The sequence below is a fragment of the Schistocerca nitens genome, chromosome 6 (genome assembly GCF_023898315.1).
Source record: "Schistocerca nitens isolate TAMUIC-IGC-003100 chromosome 6, iqSchNite1.1, whole genome shotgun sequence".
In the NCBI taxonomy this organism is placed as follows: domain Eukaryota; kingdom Metazoa; phylum Arthropoda; class Insecta; order Orthoptera; family Acrididae; genus Schistocerca; species Schistocerca nitens.
Window position 1 is genome coordinate 377,431,682 of NC_064619.1, and position 8,909 is coordinate 377,440,590.

Sequence of the window (8,909 nt, forward strand, 5' to 3'; positions counted from 1 at the left end):
TAGTCAATTGTCTCCTTACTGCTCAGAATCAACATAACTAGTGTACGCACTTGGGTTGTTCTTCAGGGTGCGCTACCACAGGTATTGTACAAGTGTCAGTGTGGGAACTTCTAAAAATACGATATCTCCTAAATGACTCGCACCAGAATCCTGCAACAAACACCACAGACGTTGTAATTTACCCTACTTATAATTTGTTAAGGTCAATAGGCATTGTTCCATTTAAAAATGTATGTTTACACAAAAAATATACTTTTTAAGTATTACTACAATAAGTTGATTCGTAAACTTCTGAAAGTAAATCATCTAATTTGCTTAGGAGTTTCGTCACAGTATTTGATTCATTTTCAGTCATTTGACTCATTCACATGTGCTTGTCATAAATGTAACTACACTCCTGGAAATGGAAAAAAGAACACATTGACACCGGTGTGTCAGACCCACCATACTTGCTCCGGACACTGCGAGAGCCCTGTACAAGCAATGATCACACGCACGGCACAGCGGACACACCAGGAACCGCGGTGTTGGCCGTCGAATGGCGCTAGCTGCGCAGCATTTGTGCACCGCCGCCGTCAGTGTCAGCCAGTTTGCCGTGGCATACGGAGCTCCATCGCAGTCTTTAACACTGGTAGCATGCCGCGACAGCGTGGACGTGAACCGTATGTGCAGTTGACGGACTTTGAGCGAGGGCGTATAGTGGGCATGCGGGAGGCCGGGTGGACGTACCGCCGAATTGCTCAACACGTGGGGCGTGAGGTCTCCACAGTACATCGATGTTGTCGCCAGTGGTCGGCGGAAGGTGCACGTGCCCGTCGACCTGGGACCGGACCGCAGCGACGCACGGATGCACGCCAAGACCGTAGGATCCTACGCAGTGCCGTAGGGGACCGCACCGCCACTTCCCAGCAAATTAGGGACACTGTTGCTCCTGGGGTATCGGCGAGGACCATTCGCAACCGTCTCCATGAAGCTGGGCTACGGTCCCGCACACCGTTAGGCCGTCTTCCGCTCACGCCCCAACATCGTGCAGCCCGCCTCCAGTGGTGTCGCGACAGGCGTGAATGGAGGGACGAATGGAGACGTGTCGTCTTCAGCGATGAGAGTCGTTTCTGCCTTGGTGCGAATGATGGTCGTATGCGTGTTTGGCGCCGTGCAGGTGAGCGCCACAATCAGGACTGCATACGACCGAGGCACACAGGGCCAACACACGGCATCATGGTGTGGGGAGCGATCTCCTACACTGGCCGTACACCACTGGTGATCGTCGAGGGGACACTGAATAGTGCACGGTACATCCAAACCGTCATCGAACCCATCGTTCTACCATTCCTAGACCGGCAAGGGAACTTGCTGTTCCAACAGGACAATGCACGTCCGCATGTATCCCGTGCCACCCAACGTGCTCTAGAAGGTGTAAGTCAACTACCCTGGCCAGCAAGATCTCCGGATCTGTCCCCCATTGAGCATGTTTGGGACTGGATGAAGCGTCGTCTCACGCGGTCTGCACGTCCAGCACGAACGCTGGTCCAACTGAGGCGCCAGGTGGAAATGGCATGGCAAGCCGTTCCACAGGACTACATCCAGCATCTCTACGATCGTCTCCATGGGAGAATAGCAGCCTGCATTGCTGCGAAAGGTGGATATACCCTGTACTAGTGCCGACATTGTGCATGCTCTGTTGCCTGTTTCTATGTGCCTGTGGTTCTGTCAGTGTGATCATGTGATGTATCTGACCCCAGGAATGTGTCAATAAAGTTTCCCCTTCCTGGGACAATGAATTCACGGTGTTCTTATTTCAATTTCCAGGAGTGTATTTCGTTATATACATCTTACATCCTCATATAGTCACACTTTTAATCATAAACATTATAATGTAGAAAATATATACAAAGCCTTTTCGTGTACATGTCAAGATTTTTCACAGTTTATGTAGTTATTTTCATTTTCATTAAGCTACTACATAGAAATTCAGTTCATTTTCATTATGTTATTACATAGAAATTTATAATAGTTGAAATTTGCAACACTCAGAAATAATGTAATCGGTTCCTACCATTATTAAATATACAGTATATAAAACATCCTCCTTGTCACTGGCCACAGTAACACAACAAATGTACATACATGTCTTAACCAGTGTCCTGTCTGCAATGGTTCTGTTATGTATATTCTTTGGTTTTAAATTTCTCGGCGAAAAATGGAACTTATTTGGTACTTAACAACAACATTGTGTAACTGATGTAAATCGCGAAGCAACTACGATTTTCAGCGGCAGAAGGCGGCACAAATAATACTTCACTTGCACTGTAAGTATTTCTCTAAAATATCTGCTGAATCTATAAATTCTGTGGTTAATTCCCTCAATTATCAACAATGAATATCACAGCATAAACTCACTGCTGCCTGACATGGTGTTTCATAAAATGACCAATGCTCTCCACTGTCATCATTCATGTAGAAGGCGCCTTCCACCTGATGGCAATGGTTAACCATGGACAAGTGTCGTGTCTGATTTTTTTTTTCAAAATAATGTAAATTTGTTAGTAATGACGCTCACATATGTACTCTTAAGCATTTATATTTTAAGTTATAATTTTGAATGTTCATTTCCTTTCTTCGAACATCTCTCATCAAATTCATAATATCATCGTATTATATCAACTCTCGACACCACAGCAAAATATTATCACTTGAGTACGAGTTAGTGCTGTGAGTGATACCATGATAAGATCCTCTCACTGGATTTATCAGAACACATTCAGTGAACAGTTGGACTGTCGTAGTGAGAATTTACTGTTCAGCTGTTTGGTCTGAATGTTTTCCTCTGGTAAGTAAGAAATTATGTCCATCACAGTGTCGGCTCACATTGAGTGTAGATATGTCACTGTATATGTTAGTTTTAATGTGAACAGTCTGTGACTAAGCACGTTTCGACCATCTAAGTTCGCAATGGTTCAAATGGCTCTGAGCACTATGGGACTTAACTTCTGAGGTCATCAGTCCCCTAGAACTTAGAACTACTGAAACCTAACTAACCTAAGGACATCACACACATCCATGCCCGAGGCAGGATTCGAACCTGCGACCGTAGCGGTAGCAATGGATTCGCAGTCAGCCAGCAGAGGGCCAGACCAGTCGTCTAGCAACACGACCGACTCCTGCCCGGAGAAAGTAGAGGGGTCGCATCCCGGCTGCTGCAGAGGACATCTACCACCAGCGTCCGCCTTCCGCCGTCGCGGTCGCGGGTGGTGGATCGGCGGGGCGTGACGCGAGTGCCACTTGTCACCGGAGGCCGGCGCGCAGCCATCATGGAAGAGTTCACTGCCGGGGTAGTGTGCCTTGCCGTGGCTGTCGCTGCTGGGCTACGAGCAACGGGGCTGCGTCCTCAGCAAAGCAGAGCGACCAAATCGCCGACGTGAGGGGGACGGCGGGCACCTGTACCGCCTGAGGCAAAGGAAAGTAAAATGTTTACAGGTATCCGCAGTATCTCTTTGCACCCGTGAGGTGCGCTGTGCCCCGCCCCACAGCCCCCGCTCCAGTATCTCCGTAGCGGTATGAGATCGCTTATCAGTAAAAAAATAATTTGTTGACTCAATTCGCCTATAGAAAAGGCTGCAGTTATTTGCGCTCGCTTGTTTCCTGGTGCTCAGCCTCATCGTAAAAAATAGTGGAATAAGTACTGAAACGTCCCCTTTTAACAATTTATACAGGACTGTGCTTATCCTGACACACAGTATTTTGTTAGCGCAACGCAATCTGACTTTCAAAATTCCCTACAAAAGAATGGCCCTGACTAACATTAACCTATACCTTTCACAAATCACTTACCTCACAAAAATCTTCGCTACTCAAGCTACTGCAATACAGCAAGCGCCACTACTGCCAGCTAAATAAAAGATTCAAACTATGGAAGGCACTAACTACTGATAGGCATAGTTAGCAAATGAAAGATTTTAATAGAGAACAACCAATGTATTTACCTCAATATCATAATATATATAGCAGTTCATGACAAATTTCAAAACTCCGCCATCTCTCTCCCCACATCCACCACTGCTGGCGGCTCACCTCCAACTGCGCAACGCTACGCGCTGTTAACAGCCAACTGCCGCTGCCCAACACTACAATGGCAGACAACAATGCAAACTAGCCACAGACTGCACACAGCACAGCCAGTGATTTTCATACAGAGCGCTACGTAACGTTGCCAATAAGAAAACAAACAGCCTACTTACACTGTTTCCATTTGCTTCCTTGACTATAGCAAAACATTTGACTGTATTGTCTGGGAAAGGTTGTGGCAATTGCTTGCAGAGCTCGGTGTCCCACCACACATAACAGCACTAATCAGAAGTCTGTACAATAATCACCTCGCAGCTTTGAAGACTTGTGCTGGCACCTCTGTTTTCTTCAGTGTATGAAAAGGTGTCAGACAGGGTTGTGTTCTATCCCCACTAACTGTACAACACCTGTGCCTAACATGTAATCAGGAAAGCTCTTAATCAGGAAAGCTCTAGAACAAAGGTATCTCAAATAGTGGAAAGTCTATTGACAACCTCCTATTTGCCGATGACATCGACAGCCAGCTGCCTAACACTACAATGGCGAGTATTACAACAATGCAAAGCAGCCACAGACTGCACACAGCACAGCCAGTGATTTTCATATAGAGGTGGCGTTACCAATAAAAAAACCTAAACAGCCTACTTACAGTACTCATTACCGGGATTTGGACACCAAATGGGGGAGAGATGAAATCATACGAGAGATGGTGATGTGTCAGTCGGATGGAGACAATAAGCTTGGCGGTCCCTTTGTGTTATTCGTAGGCTGTGTGTAGTCAACAAGTTTACCTTATTCATTTGCCATCAAAAAATTAATCATCAACACTCTTCAGATACACACTAGTTAGTCACGCGTCGCAGAGAACAGGTGTCAGTAAACTCGAAGGAAGAAATCCCTTCAAACTATGTAGAGGAACTTCCCCTTGTACTGCAGCGAACACAGCCGTACAATTCATTCTAGTGTCATCAGTTGCATTAATATTTGCATGGACATTTCAAAACCTCACATTTAAATGTCTCAACAGTACACCTATAAACGCGTTTTCGCTCCCGTAGCGTTGTCAATTGTCACGTTGCGTATTTCTGTCATCTTTTGCTGACTACCATCTTTTGGTGACTATAGACTGTGCAGATTTAGTTTGTTGGTGTGTGTATGTGTGTGTGTCTCTGTGTGTGTGGGTGTGTGGGTGGGTGGATGGGTGTGGGAGGGTGGGTTGGTTTGAGTAGAGAGAGAGAGAGAGAGAGAGAGAGAGAGAGAGAGAGAGAGAGAGAGAGGGAGGGGGAGAGATACAGAGAGAAAGGGGGGGGGAGCTCTTTCCCTGTTTATAGAAAAGTGTGCCCCCCCCCTCCCCCATGAACCATGGACCTTGCTGTTGGTGGGGAGGCTTGCGTGCCTCAGTGATACAGATAGCCGTACCGTAGGTGCAACCACAACGGAGGGGTATCTGTTGAGAGGCCAGACAAACGTGTGGTTCCTGAAGAGGGGCAGCAGCCTTTTCAGTAGTTGCAGGGCAACAGTCTGGATGACTGACTGATCTGGCCTTGTAACAATAACTAAAACGGCCTTGCTGTGCTGGTACTGCGAACGGCTGAAAGCAAGGGGAAACTACAGCCGTAATTTTTCCCGAGGGCATGCAGCTTTACTGTATGATTAAATGATGATGGCGTCCTCTTGGGTAAAATATTCCGGAGGTAAAATAATCCCCCATTCGGATCTCCGGGCGGGGACTACTCACGAGGATGTCGTTATCAGGAGAAAGAAAACTGGCGTTCTACGGGTCGGAGCGTGGAATGTCAGATCCCTTAATCGGGCAGGTAGGTTAGAAAATTTAAAAAGGGAAATGGATTGGTTAAATTTAGATATAGTGGGAATTAGTGAAGTTCGGTGGCAGGAGGAACAAGACTTCTGGTCAGGTGACTACAGGGTTATAAATACAAAATCAAATAGGGGTAATGCAGGAGTAGGTTTAATAATGAATAGGAAAATAGGAATGCGGGTAAGCTACTACAAACAGCATAGTGAACGCATTATTGTGGCCAAGATAGATACGAAGCCCACACCTACTACAGTAGTACAAGTTTATATGCCAACTAGCTCTGCAGATGACGAAGAAATTGAAGAAATGTATGATGAAATAAAAGAAATTATTCAGATAGTGAAGGGAGACGAAAATTTAATAGTCGTGGGTGAGGGAAGGAAACATAGGGAGAGAAGGAAACATAGTAGGTGAATATGGATTGGGGCTAAGAAATGAAAGAGGAAGCCGCCTGATAGAATTTTGCACAGAGCATAACTTAATCATAGCTAACACTTCGTTTAAGAATCATGAAAGAAGGTTGTTTACATGGAAGAACCCTGGAGATACTAAAAGGCATCAGATAGATTATATAATGGTAAGACAGAGATTTAGAAACTAGGTTTTAAATTGTAAGACATTTCCAGGGGCAGATGTGGACTCTGACCACAATCTATTGGTTATGACCTGTAGATTAAAACTGAAGAAACTGCAAAAAGGTGGGAATCAAGGAGATGGGACCTGGATAAACTGAAAGAACCAGAGGTTGTACAGAGTTTCAGGGAGAGTATAAGGGAACAATTGACAGGAATGGGGGAAAGAAATACAGTAGAAGAAGAATGGGTAGCTTTGAGGGATGAAGTAGTGAAGGCAGCAGAGGATCAAGTAGGTAAAAAGACGAGGTCTAGTAGAAATCCTTGGGTAACAGAAGAAATATTGAATTTAATTGATGAAAGGAGAAAATATAAAAATTCAGTAAATGAAGCAGGCAAAAAGGAATACAAACGTCTCAAAAATGAGATCGACAGGAAGTGCAAAATGGCTAAGCAGCGATGGCTAGAGGACAAATGTAAGGATGTAGAGGCTTATCTCACTAGGGGTAAGATAGATACTGCCTACAGGAAAGTTAAAGAGACCTTTGGAGATAAGAGAACGACTTGTACGAATATCAAGAGCTCAGATGGAAACCCATTTCTAAGCAAGGAAGGGAAAGCAGAAAGGTGGAAGGAGTATATAGAGGGTCTATACAAGGGCGATGTACTTGAGGACAATATTATGGAAATGGAAGAGGATGTAGATGAAGATGAAATGGGAGATACGATACTGCGTGAAGAGTTTGACAGAGCACTGAAAGACCTGAGTCGAAGCAAGGCCCCCGGAGTAGACAACATTCCACTGGAACTACTGACGGCCTTGGGAGAGCCAGTCCTGACAAAACTCTACCATCTGGTGAGCAAGATGTATGAAACAGGCGAAATACCCTCAGACTTCAAGAAGAATATAATAATTCCAATCCCAAAGAAAGCAGGTGTTGACAGATGTGAAAATTACCGAACAATCAGTTTAATAAGTCACAGCTGCAAAATACTAACACGAATTCTTTACAGACGAATGGAAAAACTAATAGAAGCCAACCTCAGGGAAGATCAGTTTGGATTCCGTAGAAACACTGGAACACATGAGGCAATAATGACCTTACGACTTATCTTAGAAGAAAGAATAAGGAAAGGCAAACCTACGTTTCTAGCATTTGTAGACTTAGAGAAAGCTTTTGACAATGTTGACTGGAATACTCTCTTTCAAATTCTAAAGGTGGCAGGGGTAAAATACAGGGAGCGAAAGGCTATTTACAATTTGTACAGAAACCAGATAGCAGTTATAAGAGTCGAGGGACATGAAAGGGAAGCAGTGGTTGGGAAGGGAGTGAGACAGGGTTGTAGCCTCTCCCCGATGTTATTCAATCTGTATATTGAGCAAGCAGTAAAGGAAGCAAAAGAAAAATTCGGAGTAGGTATTAAAATCCATGGAGAAGAAATAAAAACTTTGAGGTTCGCCGATGACATTGTAATTCTGTCAGAGACAGCAAAGGACTTGGAAGAGCAGTTGAATGGAATGGACAGTGTCTTGAAAGGAGAATATAAGATGAACATCAACAAAAGCAAAACGAGGATAATGGAATGTAGTCGAATTAAGTCGGGTGATGCTGAGGGAATTAGATTAAGAAATGAGGCACTTAAAGTAGTAAAGGAGTTTTGCTATTTGGGGAGCAAAATAACTGATGATGGTCGAAGTAGAGAGGATATAAAATGTAGACTGGCAATGGCAAGGAAAGCGTTTCTGAAGAAGAGAAATTTGTTAACATCGAGTATAGATTTAAGTGTCAGGAAGTCATTTCTGAAAGTATTTGTATGGAGTGTAGCCATGTATGGAAGTGAAACATGGACGATAAATACGTAGTTTGGACAAGAAGAGAATAGAAGCTTTCGAAATGTGGTGCTACAGAAGAATGCTGAAGATTAGATGGGTAGATCACATAACTAATGAGGAAGAACAGAATAGGATTGGGGAGAAGAGAAGTTAGTGGCACAACTTGACCAGAAGACGGGACCGGTTGGTAGGACATGTTCTGAGGCATCAGGGGATCACCAATTTAGTATTGGAGGGCAGCGTGGAGGGTAAAAATCGTAGAGGGAGACCAAGAGATGAATACACTAAGCAGATTCAGAAGGATGTAGGTTGCAGTAGGTACTGGGAGATGAAGAAGCTTGCACAGGATAGAGTAGCATGGAGAGCTGCATCAAACCAGTCTCAGGACTGAAGACTACAACAACAGAAAAGTGTGAAAAGAACAACAGTGAATGAGACTTTCATTTCTTACTACCTATGCTGACGATAACGTACGTGCAAATTTCGATAATCATAGCATGTCTCGTTCAAGTCGGTGCCATTCTTCAATTAACTTTCTTCGAAGTAGCTATTGTTTACACAATAAATAGTCCCGAACAATTTCCCCAAAAAATTTTACAAATTTTTTGGATCACAATAA